Raw genomic sequence first — 21,371 nt, 5'->3', positions numbered from 1 at the left:
AGGTGCAGATTCCAGATCTAAATCTTCATAGAATCATAGAATAGTAGAGTTGGAAGGGACCACAAGGGCCATCAGGTCCAACCCGCTGCGAGTGCAGGCTTTCCTAAATCATCCCAGCTATATGTTTGTCCAGTTTCCGCTTGAAGATGTCCATTGAGGAAGAGCTCACCACCTCCCGTGTTAGCCTGTTCCACTCCCTGAGTGCCCTCACTGTCAGAAAGTTTTTCCTAATGTCTAATCTTAGTTTCATAGTTTTTAAGGTTGAAGGGAGACTCTAAGTCCATCTAGTTCAACCGTAGCCTAACATGTTGATCCAGAGGAAGGCAAAAAAAACCCCAATGTGTCAAATAAGCTCCAATGGGGAAAAAAATTCCTTCCTGACTCCACATACGGCAATCAGACTAGTTCCCTGGATCAACACCCTGTCATAAAATCTAATATACATAACTGGTAATATTATATTTTTCAAGAAAGGCATCCAGGCTCTGCTTAAATGTTAGTAGTGAATCACTCATTACAACATCATGCGGCAGAGAGTTCCATAGTCTCACTGCTCGTACAGTAAAGAATCCTCGTCTGTGATTATGATTAAACCTTCTTTCCTCAAGACGTAGCGGATGCTCCCGTGTTCCAGTCGCAGGCCTAGGTGTAAAGAGATCTTTGGAAAGGTCTCTGTACTGTCCCCTCATATGTTTATACATTGTGATTATATCCCCCCTAAGCCTTTGTTTTTCCAAACTAAATAACCCCAAGTTTAATAACCTGTCTTGGTGTTGCAGCCCACCCATTCCTCTAATAATCTTGGTCGCTCTTCTATCTACCTGTAAAATTATGCTATTTATAACCTTCTATACTTTTGCTATCAAGAAAAGCATCCATTCCTCTCTTAAATTCATTCAGTGAGTTGGCCATCACCACTTCCTCAGGAAGAGAGTTCCAGAGCCTCACTGCTCTTACTGTGAAGAACCCTCTTCTATGCTGATGTAGGAATTTTCTTTACTCCAATCGAAGAGAATGCCCCCTTGTTCTTGTCATAGTCTTGGTACAAACAGATCATGGGAGAGATCTCTATATGGCCCTCTGATATATTTGTACATATTTATTAGGTCTCCCCTAAGTCTTCTCTTTTCTAGAGTAAATAGACCTAATTTTGATAACCTTTCCGTGTATTGTAATGCACCCACTCCATTTATTATTTTAGTAGCCCGCCTCTGAACCCTTTCAAGTTCAGTAATGTCTTTCTTGAGCGCCGGCGCCCAAAATTGCACACAATACTCCAAGTGTGGTCTGACGAGTGATTTGTACAGAGGGAGAATGATGTTTTCATCTCGTGCCCTCAGCCCTCTTCTAATGCATCCCAACACCCTATTTGCTTTGGTGGCTGCTGCCTGACACTGGGCACTCCAATTTAGATTCTTATTGACTAAGATGCCTAAGTCTTTTTCCATGTCTGATTTCCCCAGCAGTTTCCCATTTAGTAAGTAATCGTAGCATCTGTTTCTCCTTCCCATGTGCATAACCTTACACTTATCTGTGTTAAACCTCATTTGCCATTTTTCAGCCCAAATCTCCAATTTACTCAAATCCATCTGCAGTTGCAAACTGTCCTCCTTTGTGTTAACTACCTTACATAGTTTTGTATCATCTGAAAATACTGATATTTTACTCTGTAAACCAGGAGTGGGGAACCTTTTTTCTGCCGGGGGCCATTTTGAAATTTTTACCAACCTTCGGGGGCCGCACAAAACGATCAACTTGAAAATTACCCTAATATATTTGGTCAAATAATTAACTCACTGTGGCGGCTGGAGCTTGTACTCTTTGGTGCAGCTGTAATATTAGGCGATATTGATCTTGTTGCTTTTCACAACTGCTTTTCCAGGTTTGAGTTGGCTGGGACTGCTGTATATACATCACAGGGGAGGGTTGGAAGGAATATAGATCACTGGGGAGGCTGAGGGCATAGACATCACTGGGGGATATCTACATCATTGATGGGGAGCACAGACATAGCTGGGGAGCATAAACATTTCTGGGGAGGGCCTGGAGGAATATACATCACTAGGGAAGCAGCAGGGCATAGACGTCACTGGGGGTACATACATCACTGGGCACCACAGACTTCACTGGGGGTATATACACACCACTGGGTTGCACAGACATAGCTGGGGGGCACAAACATTGCTGGGGTTATATACATAGTCAAGGGCAGACAGCCCTTGGGGATGCCGGAGGGACACAGACAGCCCTGGGGGCACAGAGAATGATGAGAGCGGCTGGAGGCACAGACAAACCTGGGGGATGCTGGGGGCACAGATGGCACAGAGACGGATGGGAGAGGCTGAAGGCACAGACAGACCTGGGAGAGGCTCGGGGCACAGATATCACTGGGGATACTGGGGGGGGGGGCACAGAGATCAATGGGGGAGGGCACAGATCACTGGGGAGACTGGGGGGGCACAGAGATCAATGGGGGAGGGCACAGATCACTGGGGAGGGCACAGATCACTGGGGAGACTGGGGAGGGCACAGATCACTGGGGAGACTGGGGAGGGCACAGATCACTGGGGAGACTGGGGGGGGCACAGATCACTGGGGAGACTGGGGGGGGCACAGATCACTGGGGAGACTGGGGGGGCACAGAGATCACTGGGGAGACTGGGGGGGTGGCACAGATCACTGGGGAGACTGGGTGGGCACAGATCACTGGGAGGGCACAGATCACTGGAAGACTGGGGGGGTCACAGAACACTGGGGAGAAAGAGGGGCACAGAGCGCTGGGGGGCACAGGCAGACCCGGGGGAGCTTGGAGACAGAGAACTGGGTGAGGCTTGGATCACTGAGCACTGGATGTGGCCGCGGGCACGGAGAGCGCTGCCGGCGCGCACAGAGAGGAGCCGCCGCCGGGTACATGAAGCCGCCGCCGGGTATAGGGAGCCGCCGCCGGGTATAGGGAGCCGCCGCCGGGTACAGGGAGCCGCCGCCGGGTACAGGAAGCCACCGCCGGGTATAGGGAGCCACCGCCACTGGGTACAGGGAGCCGCCGCAGCCGGGAGAGCATCCACCACAGGGAACAGGGAGAGCCGCCGCCGAGCACAGAGCGCTGCCCGGCACAGTAAGACCTGGGGGATGATTGGCATTTGGCAGTCAATCCTCTTGTTTGATTGTAGGGCACCTCACGCCGACTCCACCTACAAAGTACGTCCTCACGTAGGCAGTGCCAGCGTGGGGACGTAGTCTTTCAGGTATAGGAAATGCTGCGTTCAGCATTGAACGCGCGGTGTGGGGTTTTAAAGGGCCAGCCGCCAGCAAGATGCGGCCTCTGCCCCAGCACTGCAGTCCCCAGGAATCAGCCCGGGGGCTGCAGAAAAAGTTCCCCACCCCTGCTGTAAACCATCCACCAGATCATTAATAAATATATTAAATAGTAGGGGGCCCAATACAGACCCCTGTGGCACCCCACTAGTAACCCTGGCCCAATCTGAGTATGCGCCATTAATAACCACTCTTTGTTTTCTACCACTAAGCCAGCTACCTACCCAGCTACACACATTTTCCCCGAGCCCAAGCTTTCTCATTTTACTTAGCAGTCTTTTATGTGGGACAGTGTCAAATGCTTTACCGAAGTCGAGATAAATGACATCCAATGATTCTCCTCGGTCCATGTGAGAGCTTACATCCTCATAGAAGCTGATCAGGTTAGTTTGACAGGAGCGATCCTTCATAAATCCATGTTGATATCGAGTTAAACAATTATTAACATTGAGACATTCCATAATAGTATCCCTTAAAAACCCTTCAAACATTTTACCCACAACAGATGTTAAGCTTATCGGCCTATAGTTTCCAGGTTCCCTTTTACACCCTTTTTTGAATATTGGTACCACATTTGCTAGCCGCCAATCCAGTGGAACAGACCCAGTTTCTATAGAGTCTTTAAATATAAGGAATAGAGGCCTGTCTATCACATTACTTAACTCCCTTAATACCCGAGGGTGAATGCCATCAGGGCCTGGTGATTTGTCAATTTTAATGTTACTAAGTCGGTTCTGCACTTCTTCCTGGGTTAGGCAGGTCATACTTAATGAAGCGTTTACATGATCACTCTGCATTTCCTGTGGAATATGCTTTTCCTGTGTGAACACAGTTGAGAAAAAAGTATTTAAAACATTTGCTTTTCCCACATCGCTTTCTATGATTTTACCCTCATTATTCTTTAAAGGGCCAACACCATCAATTTTAATCTTTTTTCTGTTTATATAATTAAAGAATAGTTTGGGATTTGTTTTGTTTTCCTTAGCAATGAGTCTCTCAGTTTCTACTTTTGCTAAATGTATTTGTTTTTTACACATTTTATTTTTTTCTCTATATATTTTTAATGCTTCTTCACTGCCTTCTTGTTTTAGCTTTTTAAATGCCTTTTTCTTATTATTCATTGCCCCTTTTACATCCTTATTTAGCCACATTGGTTTTCTCCTGTTCCTAGCCCTCTTATTTCCGTATGGTATGGCTCGCTCGCAGTGGGTGTTTAATACCGATTTAAAAATGTCCCACTTATTTTCTGTGCTCCCATTTTTGAGGACATTGTCCCAATCAATTTGGCGAAGGTCTTCTCTAAGCTGATCAAACTTTGCTTTTCTGAAATTCAGCGTTTTTGTAACCCCCCCTCCAAGGCACCTTACTGAAGGACAAGTGGAATTGTATTATATTGTGGTCACTATTCCCGAGGTGCCCATCCACTCGTACGTCTGTTATTCTATCTGGCCTGTTGCTTAAAATTAAGTCCAGAAGGGCTGCCCCTCTAGTTGGGCCCGGCACAAGTTGGGACAGATAATTATCCTTAGTTACTGACAGAAGCCGGTTTCCTTTCTGAGATACGCAGGTTTCAGTTTCCCAGTCTATATTGGGGTAGTTGAAGTCCCCCATAATAATCACCTCATTGTGATTTGCTGCTTTGTCTATTTGTTTCAATAATACATTTTCAGTAGTTTCTGTTATATTTGGTGGCTTATAACAAACCTCTATGAGGATTTTATTAGTTTTCCCTCCTTGTATCTCCACCCATAGAGACTCCACCTCTTCATTTCCCTCTTGAATATCTTCTCTTAGTCTGGGCTTTAAACTGGACTTTATATATAGAAAGACTCCACCCCCTTTCCTTTTTTTCCGATCCCTCCTAAACAATTCATATCCTTGCAGGTTAGCCACCCAGTCATAACTGTCATCTAACCATGTCTCAGTTATTCCTACTATGTCGTATTTTTCCTCATACATTACCAGCTCCAGTTCTTCCATCTTATTGGTCAGGCATCTTGCATTGGTCAGCATGCAGGAAAGAAGTTTTGCTCCCCTTTTCTTAGCTTCCTTCTTAGTACCCTGTCTTGGGTCCTCTTTACGGCATCTAGTATCCTTGATTAGTTTGTCCTTCTGCTGCATGTTCTTGTCTGCTGTTTTTTCTCCCATTCCCTCTTCTTCTAGTTTAAAGCCCTCCTGATGAGTGTGGCAAACCTTCTGGCGAACGTGTGTTTCCCAGGTTTTGTGAGGTGTATCCCGTCTCTTGCGAGAAGTCCATCGTAGAGGTAATTCGCTCCATGGTCCAAGAATCCAAATCCTTGCTGCCTGCACCATCGTCGTAGCCAGTTGTTCAAATCTAGTATCCTATTCCATCTTCTGACACCATGGCCATCGACTGGGAGGATTGATGAGAAAACAACCTGTACGTTCCGTTCCTTTATTTTCTTCCCCAGAATTTCAAAGTCTTCGCAAATAGTTGGTAGATCATTTCTTGCCGTGTCGTTTGTTCCTACATGTATCAATAGGAACGGGTATTCGTCCTTGGATCCGAGGATAGTTGGTATCCTGTTGGCCACATCCTTGATTTTTGCTCCCGGGAGGCAGCATACTTCTCGATCGGTTATGTCCGGCCTGCAGATAGTTGCCTCCGTGCCTCTTAGTAGTGAGTCGCCCATAACTACCACTCTTCTTTTCTTTCTGGACGCACTGCTTGTTGCTCCCTAGTGCTTTTGAGTGTCTTTTGTTTCTGCTTTTGTTGACAAAGTAACTTCTTTTGATGATACTGTGTCTTCTCCTGTAGATATGGTATCATCCTGAGCTGTGCCATTTTCGTTCTCCAGCATGAGGGCTTCATATTGGTTGCTAAGCTGTGTGGGTGGTGACGACCACTTGATCCGCTGGCTTCTTTTGGTAACATGTGTCCACTTTTCAGCCTCTGTATGTGTTCTGAAGCTTTTCGCACTTTCCATATCCTGAATGGTTGCTTCTGCCTCGTCCAAGAAGTCCTCATGTTCTTTAATTAGCTTCAAAGTTGCCATTCTTTCTTCCTGTCCCTGCAACTTTTCCTCTAAGAGGGCAACAAGTTTGCACCTTTGACAGGTGAAGTTGGATTTTTTGTGCGGCAGATCCGTAAACATGTAGCATGTGTTGCAGGTGACCATGTGGATTTTCTTCTCTTCCATATTGCTGATGTAGCGTATGACAGGCGAAAGTCTGACGGCGCGCGGTTTTGCGATGTCCTCAAACAGCGAGACCCGGCAAGTCCCAGCAATCGATCAGCTTACGGCGACTCTTCTCCTCTTCCCAGAATGCACTGGAAATAGAATGCACTGGAAATATGCAAATGAGCTTCCTGCTTCTCCAATCCCTGGAATCTGAATCTTCTTCCTTTAAGTTTCATCCCATTGCTTCTTGTACTTCCTTGTGCTAATGAGATTAGGATAGTTCCCTCTGCATTGTGACTACCTTTCAGATATTTGTAGACCGCTATTAAGTCTCCTCTCAGCCTTCTCTTTTTCAAACTAAACATATCTAGTTCTTTTAGCCATTCTTCATAGGACATGGTTTGCAGACCTTCTACCATCTTAATTGCTCTTCTTTGGACTTCCTCCAATATATCGATGTCTTTCTTGAATTGGGATGCCCAGAACTGTACACAGTATTCCAGGTGGGGTCTAACCAGGGCAGAGTATAGGGGAATAATTATCTCTCTTGATCTAGATTCAATGCTTGTCTTGATACATTACAGAATTTTGTTGGCCTTTTTAGCTGCAGCTCCGCATTGTTGGCTCATGTTGAATCTGGGATCCACTATTATGCCCAAGTCCTTTTCCCCAGTGCTATTACCTAGTTCTATTCCTCCCATACTATATATGCTCTTTACATTTCTTTTACCCAGATGTAGGACTTTGCATTTGTCCCTGTTAAAAACCATTCTTTTCTCCTCGACCCATTGTTTGTGTGTCTAGATCCTTTTGAATACGCTCTCTTTCCTCTCTAGTGTTGGCTACTCCTCCTATCTTAGTATCATCTGTGTATTTTATGAGTTTCCCAATAATTCCATTTTCCAGATCATTTCTAAAGATATTAAACAGCACTGGCCCCAGGACAGAGCCTTGCGGTACCCCACTTTTGACTTTCCTCCAGGTTGATGTGTATCCATTTAGTATTACTCGTTGCGCCCGATCATTAAGCCAGTTGTGAATCCATCTAACTGATTTTTTTTGTCAATTCCATACTTGATCATCTTCTCAATGAGGATGTCAGGTGTTGCTTTATCGAATGCCTTACTGAAGTCAAGGTATACTCATCCCCCTGGTCCAACCATTCAGTGACTTTGTTGCAGAAGGAAATCAGGTTGGTCTGACATGAATTATTGGTCATAAAGCCGTGCTGGCTTTGGTTGATTAATGCCTTTCCATCCAGGTAACCTAAGTAAATGTTCTTTGACAATTTGCTCAAAGATTTTTCCGGCAATAGAGGTCAGGCTTACTGGCCTGTAATCCCCTGGATCCTCCTTTTCCCCCTTTTTGTAGATAGGATCCACATTTGCCCTTTTCCAATCTAGAGGAAACTCTCCTGTTTCCCATGACTTATTGAAGATAATTGCAAGCGGTACTATTATTTTTTCAGCTCTCTTTCAGGACTCTAGGGTGTAAATCGTCTGTAAATCTTGACAGGATCCACTAACATACAGGTGACAGAAATGGGGTGTAATCCAAATACTTCTCATTCCACTTAACTGAGTGCTGCAGCCTAGGGGCACAGGCACACTACCAAACCATAACATGGACAACAATCGCATCGCAATGCTTGGACTGGCCGGGGACTCTCCTAAACCCGAGTGTGAAAGCTGCAAAAATATCCAAGCTATCATGCTCGTGTCAAGTGGGTCACCGGCCAGTCCGAGCATTGCGATGCGATTGTTGTCTGTGTTATACGGCCGACTGACTGCGCCCTACCATAAGCTTTATTTGTCAGGTTATAAAAGAACACCAGTTCCTATAGCTGTAGACACTACTGGAGCAACCTAAACTTGTACCACAAGAGTTTTGACCGATGTTCCTTCTTTTATTAGTTTGTCATTCCCTGGTTTCCTGTCTCTTATGAGATAAAATCACACAACTAACTTAAATTGAACCTGTCTACAGGATTGCACACCCCAAATTATATGTGAATACTGGTCTTTCTTTTTTTTTTTTTTTTTCTGTAAATAATTTTATTGGGTTTAAGAAAAAGTAAACAAAGCATTGCTTATAACACGAATAAGATGTAATCAAACAAAAGTCAAGGTTGATCCAAACATGTGGATCAAGCATGTAGCACTGTATTGTAAGAGAACTTTTATCAGGATAAGAATGGTCACATAAGAGACCATAACAGATAATGCAGTTAAAACAAGACAATTCAGGTTATACCGTATCATGGTATGTCAACTCAAAGCAGTATTACGGAAACTATTTTAACTATAAAGACTGAGTGAAGGTTAGAAAGAGAGACGAAGGAGGAAAAAGATAGGTATAGGAAAGAGAGGAGGGTATGAGAGGAGGGGGGGGGGGGGAGATATGGATAGATGGGTAGGAGAAGGTTGGGTGTCCAAAGAATTCCGGCGTCAGGTAAACGAATCCTCTTAGAGATTGCAAATATCAACTAAAGGAACCCAAGGAAGGAAAGACCCGTGTAAAGCCCCTTATCTGAGCCAAGACGTAAAAACGTACCAAGAATTCACATGTTGGAGATTTATTATCAGGACCAAATGTGCAAGGAAAAAAAAATAAGCAACCTTTCCACAACACTTCTGAATTCTTACTGACTTTGCTGGCATAAGGGTAAGCATGCAGATCTGCACCAAAAAAGCGCGTAAAAAAATGCACTGTGTGTGCATGGCCTTAACCCCTTCAGCCCCCAGCCTGTTTTCACCTTAAAGACCCGGCCATTTTTTGCAATTTTGACCAGTGTGACTTTGACAGGTTATAACTCTGGAACACTTCAACGGATCCTGGCGATTCTGAGATTATTTTTTCGTGACATATTGTACTTCATGTCAGTGGTAAATTTAGGCCGATATGTTTTGCGTTTATTTGTGAAAATTTCGGAAATTTGGCGAAAATTTTGAAAATTTTGCAATTTTCAAAATTTGAAATTTTATGCCCATAAATCTAAAAGATATGTAACACAAAATAGTTACTAAATAACATTTCCCACTTGTCTGCTTTACACCAGCGCAATTTTTGAAAAAAAAAAATTTCCATTAGGAAGTTACAAGGGTTCAAAATTCATCAGCAATTTCTCATTTTTCCAACAAAATTTACAAAAAAAAATGTTTAGGTACCACATCACATTTGGAGTGATTTGAGAAACCTAGGCGACAGAAAATACCCAAAAGTGACCCCATTCTAAAATCTGTACCCCTCACTCTGCTCAAAACCACATCCAAGAAGTTTATTAACCCTTTAGGAGCTTCACAGCAACCAAAGCAATGTAGACGAAAAAATGAAAATGTTACTTTTTTAACACAAAAATGTTACTTTAGCCATAAAAATTAGTATTTTCACAAGGGTATCAGGAAAAATGCATCATAAAATGTATTGTGCATTTTCTCCTGAGTACGCAGATACCCAATATGTGGTGGAAATCAAATGTTTGGGCACACGGCAGGACTCGGAAGGCAAGGAGCTCCATTTGAATTTTTGAGTGCAAAATTAGCTGCACTCATTTGCGGACGCCATGACGGGTTTGAAGACTCCCTGAGGTGCCTAAACAATGGAGCTCCCCCATAAGTGACCCCATTTTGGAAACTAGAGCCCTCAACTATTTTTTCTAGATGTTTGATGTGCACTTTGAACCCCTGGGGGCTTCACAGAAGTTTATAACGTTGAGCCGTGAAAAGAAAAAACATTTTTTTTTTACCACAAAACTGTTGCTTCAACCAGGTAGCTTTTTTTATCACAAGGGTATCAGGAAAAAATGCACCATAAAATGTATTGTGCATTTTCTCCTGAGTACGCAGATACCCCATATGTGGTGGAAATCAAATGTTTGGGCACACGGCAGGACTCGGAAGGCAAGGAGCGCCATTTCACAGCAAAATTGGTTGGAATTATTAGCGGACGCCATGTTGCGTTTGGAGACCCCCCTGAAGTGCCTAAACAATGGAGCTCCCCCACAATTGACCCCATTTTGGAAACTAGACCCCTCATGGAATTTAGCTAGCTGTTTAGTGAGCACTTTGAACCCCTGGAGGTTTCACAAACGTTTGTAATGTTCAGCCGTGAAAATATTTTATTCTTTTTTTTTACCACAAAATTGTTTTTTCAAACAGGTAGTTTCTTTGTCGCTCCATTGGGAGACCCAGACAATTGGGTGTATAGGCTATGCCTCCGGAGGCCGCACAAAGTATTACACTAAAAGTGTAAAGCCCCTCCCCTTCTGCCTATACACCCCCCGTGCTCCCACGGGCTCCTCAGTTTTTTTGCTTTGTGCGAAGGAGGCAGACATGCACGCACAGCTCCACAGATTGGTCAGCAGCAGCTTCTGACTATGTCGGATGGAAGAAAAGTGGGCCCATATAGGGCCCCCAGCATGCTCCCTTCTCACCCCACTCTTGTCGGCGGTGTTGTTAAGGTTGAGGTATCCATTGCGGGTACGGAGGCTGGAGCCCACATGCTGTTTTCCTTCCCCATCCCCCTTAGGGCTCTGGGTGAAGTGGGATCCTATCGGTCTCCAGGCACTGAGACCGTGCTTCATCCACAACTCCTGTGGAGCCTGCTGGATAGGAGCCGGGTACCGTTCAGGGACATGGCCCTGCTACTTGGAGGTACTCTGTATCCCTGTGGGGACCGCGCACAGCAACACTTCAGCTTTGCTGGGTGTGCTAGTGCACCGGGGACCGCGGCGCTGACCGGGTTAAAATGTGCCATTACACACTCAGCGTTGCTGAGTGTGTTTATGTATAGGGACTGCCGCGCTGACCGCCGCTGCCATGGAAACACTGCGGCGCGGCTGGGACTTGTAGTGCGCCGGGGACTTCCGCGCTGGCCGCGCTTTTACGGCGGCCGCGCTTATTACTCGAGTCCCCGGCTTTTGCGGCCTAGTCTCTTTTCCTCCCACCCCCAGCCCTGACAGGCAGGGGAAGGGCGGGACGCTGCACAGAACGAGCAGCACGGAGGGCTGGAGCATGCTTTGCATACTCCACCCCTCTCACTGTGCACAGTGCGGCACCAGTTCCCGCACTTTCTGGGTCACGCCCACGGCTCCCTCCTCTCTTCAGGACGCCGGCAGCCATTCCTGTCAGCTCCTCGGACGCTGCAGAGGGGGACAAAGTCTGGGAGACCCAGGCAGGGACTCGGGTGGCCTCACAACCGCTGTAAGCGGGGGGTAAGCAGCACCTGTGGTGCTAGCCCCATTGTGCAGTAGTGTAACTATACATTATATGTTTATGGTATATACTTTACACTGTATGGTGCACAGTTGATTTCTGGCTATATACCCTATTGTGTTACTCAGGGAAGATAATAGCATGGCGCCCACAAAAGGCAGGGGTGCCAAAACACAGGCTTATTATGCTGCCTGCGCCGCATGTACGACCCCGCTACCGGCAGGTTCCACTGACCCTCATTGTGTACAGTGCTCGGCCCCTGTGGCACTTACTCAGCCAGAGCCTCTGCTAAGAGGGGCCCAGGGGGAGCCACCTGCTGACAATGTCCAGGTGACGGGGACGGAGTTTGCAAAACTCTCTGAGACTATGGCTAAGATACTAGAAGCCTTGCAGTCCAGGCCGGTATCTCAGCACAGGGACTCTGTTGAATCTTTGTTCCCTGGCCCCCCTCAGTTGGACCAACAATGTCCTCCCGGGGTATCTCATAGATCCCAGGCTGAGGGTTCTGACACAGACCCCAGCCCCAGACCGACTAAGCGAGCTCGCTTAGAATTTCCCTCGACATCATCATATTGTTCAGGGTCTCAGCGGGGGGAATCTCTGGTTGATGAAGCGGAGACAGTTGATCAGGATTCTGATCCTGAGGCCGCTCTCAATCTTAATACTCCTGACGGGGACGCCATAGTGAACGATCTTATTGCGTCCATCAATCAAATGCTGGATATTTCTCCCTCAGCTCCTCCGGCGGAGGAGTCGGCTTCTCAGCAGGAGAAATTCCGTTTCAGGTTTCCCAAGCGTACACAGAGTATGTTTCTGGACCACTCTGATTTCAGAGAGGCAGTCCAGAATCACCATGCTTGTCCAGATAAGCGTTTTTCTAAGCGCCTTAAGGATACACGTTATCCTTTTCCCCCTGACGTGGTTAAAAGTTGGACTCAGTGTCCCAAAGTGGATCCTCCAATCTCCAGACTGGCGGCTAGATCCATACTTGCAGTGGAAGATGGGGCTTCACTCAAAGATGCCACTGACAGGCAGATGGAGCTCTGGTTGAAATCCATCTATGAAGCTATCGGCGCTTCTTTTGCCCCAGCATTCGCAGCCGTATGGGCGCTACAAGCTATCTCAGCAGGTCAAGCGCAAATTGACGCAGCCACACGCACGTCCGCGCCACAGGTGGCGTCCATTACCACTCGGACGTCGGCATTTGCGTCTTACGCTATTAATGCTGTCCTGGACTCTGCGAGCCGTACGGCGGTTGCAGCCGCCAATTCGGTGGTACTCCGCAGGGCCTTGTGGCTACGGGAATGGAAGGCAGATTCTGCTTCCAAAAAGCGCTTAACCAGTTTGCCAATTTCTGGCGACCGATTGTTTGGCGAGCGTTTGGATGAAATCATCAAACAATCCAAGGGAAAGGATACATCCTTACCCCAGCCCAAACCGAACATACCCCAACAGAGGAGGGGGCAGTCGAGGTTTCGGTCCTTTCGGGGCGCGGGCAGGTGCCAATTCTCCTCGTCCAAAAGGCCTCAGAAAGATCAAAAGAACTCTGATGCATGGCGGTCTAAGTCACGTCCTAAAAAGACCACCGGAGGTGCCGCTAACAAAGCGGCTTCCTCATGACTTTCGGCCTCCTCAATCCGCATCCTCGGTCGGTGGCAGGCTCTCCCGCTTTTGCGACACCTGGCTGCCACGAGTAAAAGACCGTTGGGTGAGAGACATTCTGTCTCACGGTTACAAGATAGAGTTCACCTCTCGTCCCCCGACTCGATTCTTCAGGTCATCCCCGCCTCCCGAGCGAGCCGAGGCTCTTCTGCAGGCGCTGCGCACTCTGAAGGCAGAAGGAGTGGTGATCCCTGTTCCTCTTCAGCAACAGGGCCACGGTTTTTACTCCAACCTGTTTGTGGTTCCAAAGAAGGACGGGTCTTTCCGTCCTGTCCTGGACCTGAAACTGCTCAACAAACACGTAAAAACCAGGCGGTTCCGGATGGAATCCCTCCGCTCCGTCATCGCCTCAATGTCCCAAGGAGATTTCCTTGCATCGATCGATATCAAAGATGCTTATCTCCACGTACTGATTGCTCCAGAGCACCAGCGCTTCTTGCGCTTCGCCATAGGAAACGAACACCTGCAGTTCGTGGCACTGCCGTTCGGCCTGGCAACAGCCCCACGGGTTTTCACCAAGGTTATGGCTACTGTAGTAGCGGTCCTCCACTCTCAGGGTCACTCGGTGATCCCGTACTTGGACGATCTGCTGATCAAGGCACCCTCTCAAGAGGCATGCCAACACAGCCTCGACGCTACCTTGGAGACTCTCCAGAGTTTCGGGTGGATCATCAATTTTCCAAAGTCAAATCTGACACCGGCCCAATCGCTGACATATCTTGGCATGGAGTTTCATACCCTCTCAGCGATAGTGAAGCTTCCGCTAATCAAGCAGCGGTCACTACAGACGGGGGTGCAATCTCTCCTTCAAGGCCAGTCACACCCCTTGAGGCGCCTCATGCACTTCCTGGGGAAGATGGTGGCAGCAATGGAGGCAGTCCCTTTCGCGCAGTTTCACCTGCGTCCTCTTCAATGGGACATCCTACGCAAATGGGACAGGAAGCCGACGTCCCTCGACAGGACCGTCTCCCTCTCTCAGGCGACCAAAGCTTCCCTTCGGTGGTGGCTTCTTCCCACTTCATTATCGAAGGGGAAATCCTTCCTACCCCCATCCTGGGAGGTGGTCACGACGGACGGGAGTCTGTCAGGGTGGGGAGCGGTTTTTCTCCACCACAGGGCTCAGGGTATGTGGACCCAGCAAGAGTCCTCGCTTCAGATCAATGTTCTGGAAATACGGGCGGTGTATCTTGCCCTGAAAGCGTTCCAGCAGTGGCTGGAAGGCAAGCAGATCCGAATTCAGTCGGACAATTCCACAGCGGTGGCATACATCAACCACCACCAAGGCGGCACACGCAGTCGGCAAGCCTTCCAGGAAGTCCGGCGGATTTTGATGTGGGTGGAAGCCACGGCCTCCACCATCTCTGCAGTTCACATCCCAGGCGTGGAAAACTGGGAAGCAGATTATCTCAGTCGCCAGGGCATGGACGCAGGGGAATGGTCCCTTCACCCGGACGTGTTTCAGGAGATCTGTTGCCGCTGGGGGGTGCCGGACGTCGACCTCATGGCGTCCCGGCACAACAACAAGGTACCGATGTTCATGGCACGGTCTCAAGATCCCTGAGCTCTGGCGGCAGACGCCTTAGTTCAGGATTGGTCTCAGTTTCAGCTCCCTTATGTGTTTCCTCCGCTGGCACTGTTGCCCAGAGTGTTACGCAAGATCAGGGCCGACTGCCGCCGCGTCATCCTCGTCGCTCCAGACTGGCCGAGGCGGTCGTGGTACCCGGATCTGTGGCATCTCACGGTCGGCCAACCGTGGGCACTACCAGACCGACCAGACTTGCTATCTCAAGGGCCGTTTTTCCATCTGAATTCTGCGGCCCTCAACCTGACTGTGTGGCCATTGAGTCCTGGATCCTAGCATCTTCAGGGTTATCTCAAGACGTCATTGCCACTATGAGACAGGCTAGGAAACCAACGTCCGCCAAGATCTACCACAGGACGTGGAAAATTTTCCTGTCGTGGTGCTCTGCTCAGGGTTTTTCTCCCTGGCCTTTTGCCTTGCCCACTTTTCTGTCCTTCCTTCAATCTGGACTGGAAAAGGGTTTGTCGCTTGGCTCCCTTAAGGGACAAGTCTCAGCGCTCTCTGTGTTTTTCCAGAAGCGCCTAGCCAGGCTTCCACAGGTACGCACGTTCCTGCAGGGGGTTTGTCACATCGTTCCTCCTTACAAGCGGCCTTTAGAACCCTGGGATCTGAACAGGGTGCTGATGGTTCTTCAGAAACCACCATTCGAGCCAATGAGAGATATTTCTCTCTCACGCCTTTCGCAGAAAGTGGTTTTTCTAGTAGCAGTCACTTCTCTTCGGAGAGTGTCTGAGCTAGCAGCGTTGTCATGCAAAGCCCCTTTCCTGGTGTTTCACCAGGACAAGGTGGTTCTACGTCCGGTTCCGGAATTTCTCCCTAAGGTGGTATCCCCCTTTCATCTCAATCAGGATATCTCCTTACCTTCTTTTTGTCCTCATCCAGTTCACCAATGTGAAAAGGATTTGCACTTGTTAGATCTGGTGAGAGCACTCAGACTCTACATTTCTCGTACGGCGCCCCTGCGCCGCTCGGATGCACTCTTTGTCCTTGTCGCTGGCCAGCGTAAAGGGTCACAGGCTTCCAAATCAACCCTGGCTCGGTGGATCAAAGAACCAATTCTCGAAGCTTACCGTTCTGCTGGGCTTCCGGTTCCCTCAGGGCTGAAGGCCCATTCTACCAGAGCCGTGGGTGCGTCCTGGGCTTTGAGGCACCAGGCTACGACTCAGCAGGTGTGTCAGGCGGCTACCTGGTCGAGCCTGCACACTTTCACGAAACACTATCAGGTGCATACCTATGCTTCGGCGGATGCCAGCCTAGGTAGACGAGTCCTTCAGGCGGCGATTGCCCACCGGTAGGAAGGGACCGTTTTACGGCTCTATTACGAGGTATTATTTTACCCACCCAGGGACTGCTTTTGGACGTCCCAATTGTCTGGGTCTCCCAATGGAGCGACAAAGAAGAAGGGAATTTTGTTTACTTACCGTAAATTCCTTTTCTTCTAGCTCCAATTGGGAGACCCAGCACCCGCCCCTGTTTTTTTTGTGTACACATGTTGTTCATGTTGAATGGTTTCAGTTCTCCGATATTCCTTCGGATTGAATTTACTTTAAACCAGTTTATAATTTTTTCCTCCTTCTTGCTTTTGCACCAAAACTGAGGAGCCCGTGGGAGCACGGGGGGTGTATAGGCAGAAGGGGAGGGGCTTTACACTTTTAGTGTAATACTTTGTGCGGCCTCCGGAGGCATAGCCTATACACCCAATTGTCTGGGTCTCCCAATTGGAGCTAGAAGAAAAGGAATTTACGGTAAGTAAACAAAATTCCCTTCTTTTTTTCCACAAGGGTATGAGAGAAAAAATGCACCATAAAATGTATTGTGCAATTTCTCCTGAGTACACAGGTACCTCATATGTGGTGGAAATCAATTGTTTGGGCGTACAGCGGGGCTCAGAAGAGAAGGAGCGCCATTTCACAGTAAAATTGATTGGAATTATTAGCAGACGCCATGTTTCATTTGGAGACCCCCTGAGGTGCCTAAACAATGGAGCTCCCCCACATGTGATCCCATTTTGGAAACTAGACCCCCCCCCATACAAAAAAATTAGTTTGGCGAAATAAAAAATACAGACCTCAGTAAAAAAAAAAAAAAATGAATAAAAAAAAAAGAGCGCCTGCCACTAAGACCAGTGCCAAACGTGAGAGCAATGCACGAGTCTCGCATCGCATCATCCACTGTAGTCTGGAAGCGAGCAACTGCGCTGGATAATGTGATGCGAGAGGGCGGGGCGGCAGATGAGAAAGGGCGCAGCAGATGGAAGATGGGAAAGTGCGCAGCGGATGGAGGAGCGGCAGAGGATGGGAAAGGGTGCAGCGGATGGATAATGGGAAATGGCGCAGCGGATGGAGGAGCGGCAGAGGATGGGAAATGGCGCAGCGGATGGAGGAGCGGCAGAGGATGGGAAAGGGCGCAGCGGATGGAAGATGGGAAATGGCGCAGCGGATGGAGGAGCGGCAGAGGATGGGGGGGAGGGAGGTGAGATGGGGATACCTACCTTACAGGATGGATCTAGGCAGCAGGATCACAGCAGACAGAAGAGGCAGCAGATGAAGAAGGCAACAGATTGAGGAGGGTGAGAGGGGGCAGTAGATGAAGAGGATGGGAGAGAGCAGGCAGCAGATCGGGGAGGGGGGCAGAGTCTGATGGGAGAGAGAGATGGCACATGGAGGAGGGGGGGCCCCCGGGGGGAGGGTGGCTTGCAGCACATGTGGGGGGAGGGTGGCTTGCAGCAGTACATGTGGGGGGAGGGTGGCTTGCAGCAGTACATGTGGGGGGAGGGTGGCTTGCAGCAGTACATGTGGGGGGAGGGTGGCTTGCAGCACATGTGCTGCAAGCCACCCTCCCCCCACATGTGCTGCAAGCCACCCTCCCCCCACATGTGCTGCAAGCCACCCGCCCCCCACATGTGCTGCAAGCCACCCTCCCCCCACATGTGCTGCAAGCCACCCTCCCCCCACATGTGCTGCAAGCCACCCGCCCCCCACATGTGCTGCAAGCCACCCTCCCCTCACATGTGGGGGGAGGGTGGCTTGCATCACATGGAGGGATAGGAGGTGTAGTGGCGATGGAGAAGGGGCAGCCGATGAAGGAGGCGGCGGCCGCCGATCGGGAACAGTGGGGGCCGATTCGAAGGCAGCAGCGGGTGAAAAAGGTGGGTGCGACGGCGGCGGGGACAGCGGTGGATCGGGAGCGGCGGGGACAGTGGCGAGCGTGGCGGCGGGGACAGCGGTGGATCCGGAGCAGCGGCGGGGACAGTGGCGAGCGTGGCGACGGGGACAGCGGTGGATCCGGAGCAGCGGCGGGGACAGCGGTGGATCCGGAGCAGCGGCGGGGACAGCGGTGGATCCGGAGCAGCGGCGGGGACAGCGGTGGATCGGGAGCGGCGGTGGGGACAGTGGCGAGCGTGGCGACAGGGACAGCGGTGGATCCGGAGCAGCGGTGGGGACAGTGGCGAGCGTGGCGACGGGACAGCGGTGGATCCGGAGCAGCGGCGGGGACAGTGGCGAGCGTGGCGGCGGAGACAGTGGTGGATCGGGAGCGTGGCGGCGGAGACAGCGGTGGATCGGGAGCAGCGGCGGGGCGATCAGAGCCGCGGCGGGGCTGGCGGTGGCAGGCGGGGCTATCTGAGAGAGCGGCGGTGGCGGGCGGGGCGATCGGAGACGGCGGGCGGGGCGATCTGAGACAGCGGCGGGGCCGGCAGGGCGATCGGGGACAGGGGCGGGCGATCGGGGACAGGGGCGGGCGGCAACTTACCGATGGGCACCCGCAGAGACCGCTCTCCTCGGCTTCCAGGGACGGTCACAGGCCGCAGATCCACATTGATTGGAGAGAGCGGTCACAAGACCGGTCTCTCCAATCAGAGCTGGGGGCGGGTGAAGCACCGATCACCCAGCTCCAGCCAATGACCAGTGCTACAGCAGCACTGATCAGGGCTGGATTTAAATGTTCCAGCTATTTTCAATGGCTGGAACATTACAGTGACTGTAATTGGCTGAGCGGCGTTTGTCAGCCAATCACAGCCTCTGTAGGTTCGGGGAGGAGGCACCACCCCTCCTGAGGTCAGGCAGAGGTCCCCTCCTTCCCGAATCTACCGTTTAATCAAAGAAATTGGACGCTCCGGGACCGCGATTTCGCCATGACGTACTGGGTACGTCATGGGTCGTTTAGCACCATGTCACCGTGACGTACCCAGTACGTCAAAGGTCGTTAAGGGGTTAAAGAAGTTGTCCAGTTACCAAAACTGATTTTTTTTCTGATAAATCTTGCTAATATGTGCCCCTCAACACATCTATTATGTTTTTTCAGCAAAATTACCTTTTATTGTGCACTAGCAGCACATGCTCATTGCTGGCTCCAGCTCTGATGGGGTTAATCTCTCCTCTGACTTCCTGTGTTCAGTTCCTACAAGTCCCAGAATTCTTTGTGGCTCTAGGGCGGTGTCTAGCTTATCTAACACACCCACTGTGTGTAACACCCCCCTCAGCTCTCCACCCAAAGCCTCCTCCCTGCCTCTTCCCTGTGTGGATGCACTGAGAGAAATCACACAGAGACAACAGCAGCAGCTCCCAGCTCTGCACAACCAGGGGAAGAAAGTGTGTGTGTGTGTGTGTGTGTGTGTGTGTGTGTGTGTGTGTACAGAAATTATGATTATTAGCCGGCGCAACATGTGAAAAAAATAATTGGGGAAAAAAAAGTGACGGGGTGATGAGACTGCTTTTTTCCCTCTTGCCTAGTCTGTGTGTCGTCCGTATCATCCGCAAACCACATATGACCGGATCCTGTGGATTAAATGTGCAGCGCATGCAACCGTTATTTTACCGGGTCCTTCTGCAGCGGGACACAGAATTTATCGGCCGGCGCTGGAGTCAGCTGACTCCTGATCTCACAGCCCGCACACGCTGCAATGGCTGCAGGTGGGCTCATTCACATGACCGTTCCGTTTGTCCTGGTCAGTTCCTGTTTTTTTGCGGCCCCACAGACAGGACCATCTTTTCAATGTCTTTTGTGTAGGATCGGATGGTACACGGTAGCACTTCCATGTGCATCGGATCCTACAAAAAAAAACACATCGGATGCCATATGTCCGCTCCGTTATTATGGAACATGTCCTATTCTGTTCCGTAATAACGAACCGTCACTCAATACAAGTCAATGGGTCCGCAAAATTCCCGGAAGCAACACGGAAGCACTTCCATGTGACTTCCGTTGGGTGCCCGTGCAGTCAGTGTCCCGCTCCAGCCCCAGCCCCGTGGCTGCCCGCTCAGCAGTGTCAGCAGCGGCCCGCACTGCAGTGTCAGCAGCCGCGGGGATGACAAGCGCTACCGTCAGGAGGTTAGTAAGTTCATTACCTACGGTGATCAAGTCCTGCCCTCCTGACGTCAGCGGTCGTCACTGCCTTCTATGCCCGCCGCTTGTCACATCACCTCTCGCTGTCGACCTGAGACTGTGACTAGTGGTGATGTCACGGGTCGCTTGCGATACTTTGTTTGTGAAGGCGGCGGTCATTGAACTCGGTGACAGCGGTGCTGTCAGGAATTCAGCGATCATCGCAGGTAATATACCTCGCTAACCTCCTGATAGCAGCACTCGTCATGCCCTGCAGTGACCTGGGCTGACCTATTGATGTTCGCTCAGGTCACTGCACAGCTCTCCCAGCAAATAGGGAACATTCTGTTCTTCATTGACTGGGACATTGACTATAGTATGGATCGTCGTGGGACCCCCTTGTATTACACCAGACCTGGATTTGTTTTTCTTTCTAATAAATTGGTGAAAGAGGGAATGTGTTGGGGAGTGTTTTTTCAAATAAAAATGTGTTGGTTGTCTATTTTTTTTTATTACTGCCTGGGTTTGTGATGTCGGGTATCTGATACACGCCTGACATCACTAACTCCAGGGCTTGATGCCAGGTGACATTACACATCTGGTATTAACCCCATATATTATCCCGTTTGCCACCGCACCAGGGCAACGGGATGAGCTGGTGCGAAGCACCAGGACTGGCACATCTAATGGATGCGCTACTTCTGGGGCGGCTGCAGCCTGCTATTTTTAGGCTGGGGAGTGTCCAATAACGGTGAACCTCCCTAGTCTGAGAATACCAGACCACAGCTGTCCGCTTTTCCTTGGCTGGTGATCCAATTTCGGGGGACCCCGTGTTTTTTGTTTTAAATTATTTAGTTAATTTAAAATAACAGCGTGGGGTGCCCTCTGTTTTGGATTACCAGCCAAGGTGAAGCTGCCAGCTGTGGTTTGCAGGCTGCAGCCGTTTGCTTTACCCTAGCTGGCTACAAAAGATAGGGGGACCGCATGTCATTTTTTTTATTATTATTTATTTTTTGGCTAAATACAAGACTAAGCACCTTTTAGTGCCACATGAAAGTCACAAAAGGGTGCCAGCTTAGAATATGCAGGGGGGTAGGACATTATATATGTCTTTTCTTATCTATCTATCTATCT

The 21,371-nt window shown here is 49.5% G+C and overlaps 1 protein-coding gene across 2 annotated transcripts in view; it reads left to right on the top strand.

Annotated features, from left to right (window-relative positions):
- SSH3 (slingshot protein phosphatase 3) overlaps positions 1-21,371 on the top strand; it is a 161,622-nt gene that overhangs the window by 72,294 nt on the left and 67,957 nt on the right. The gene's annotated exons all lie outside the window — the stretch shown is intronic.

This window comes from Anomaloglossus baeobatrachus, chromosome 5 (assembly GCF_048569485.1).
Source record: "Anomaloglossus baeobatrachus isolate aAnoBae1 chromosome 5, aAnoBae1.hap1, whole genome shotgun sequence".
NCBI classification, from domain to species: domain Eukaryota; kingdom Metazoa; phylum Chordata; class Amphibia; order Anura; family Aromobatidae; genus Anomaloglossus; species Anomaloglossus baeobatrachus.
The sequence above is the reverse complement of the archived record's forward strand: the minus strand, read 5'-3'. Positions and strand labels throughout refer to the sequence as shown.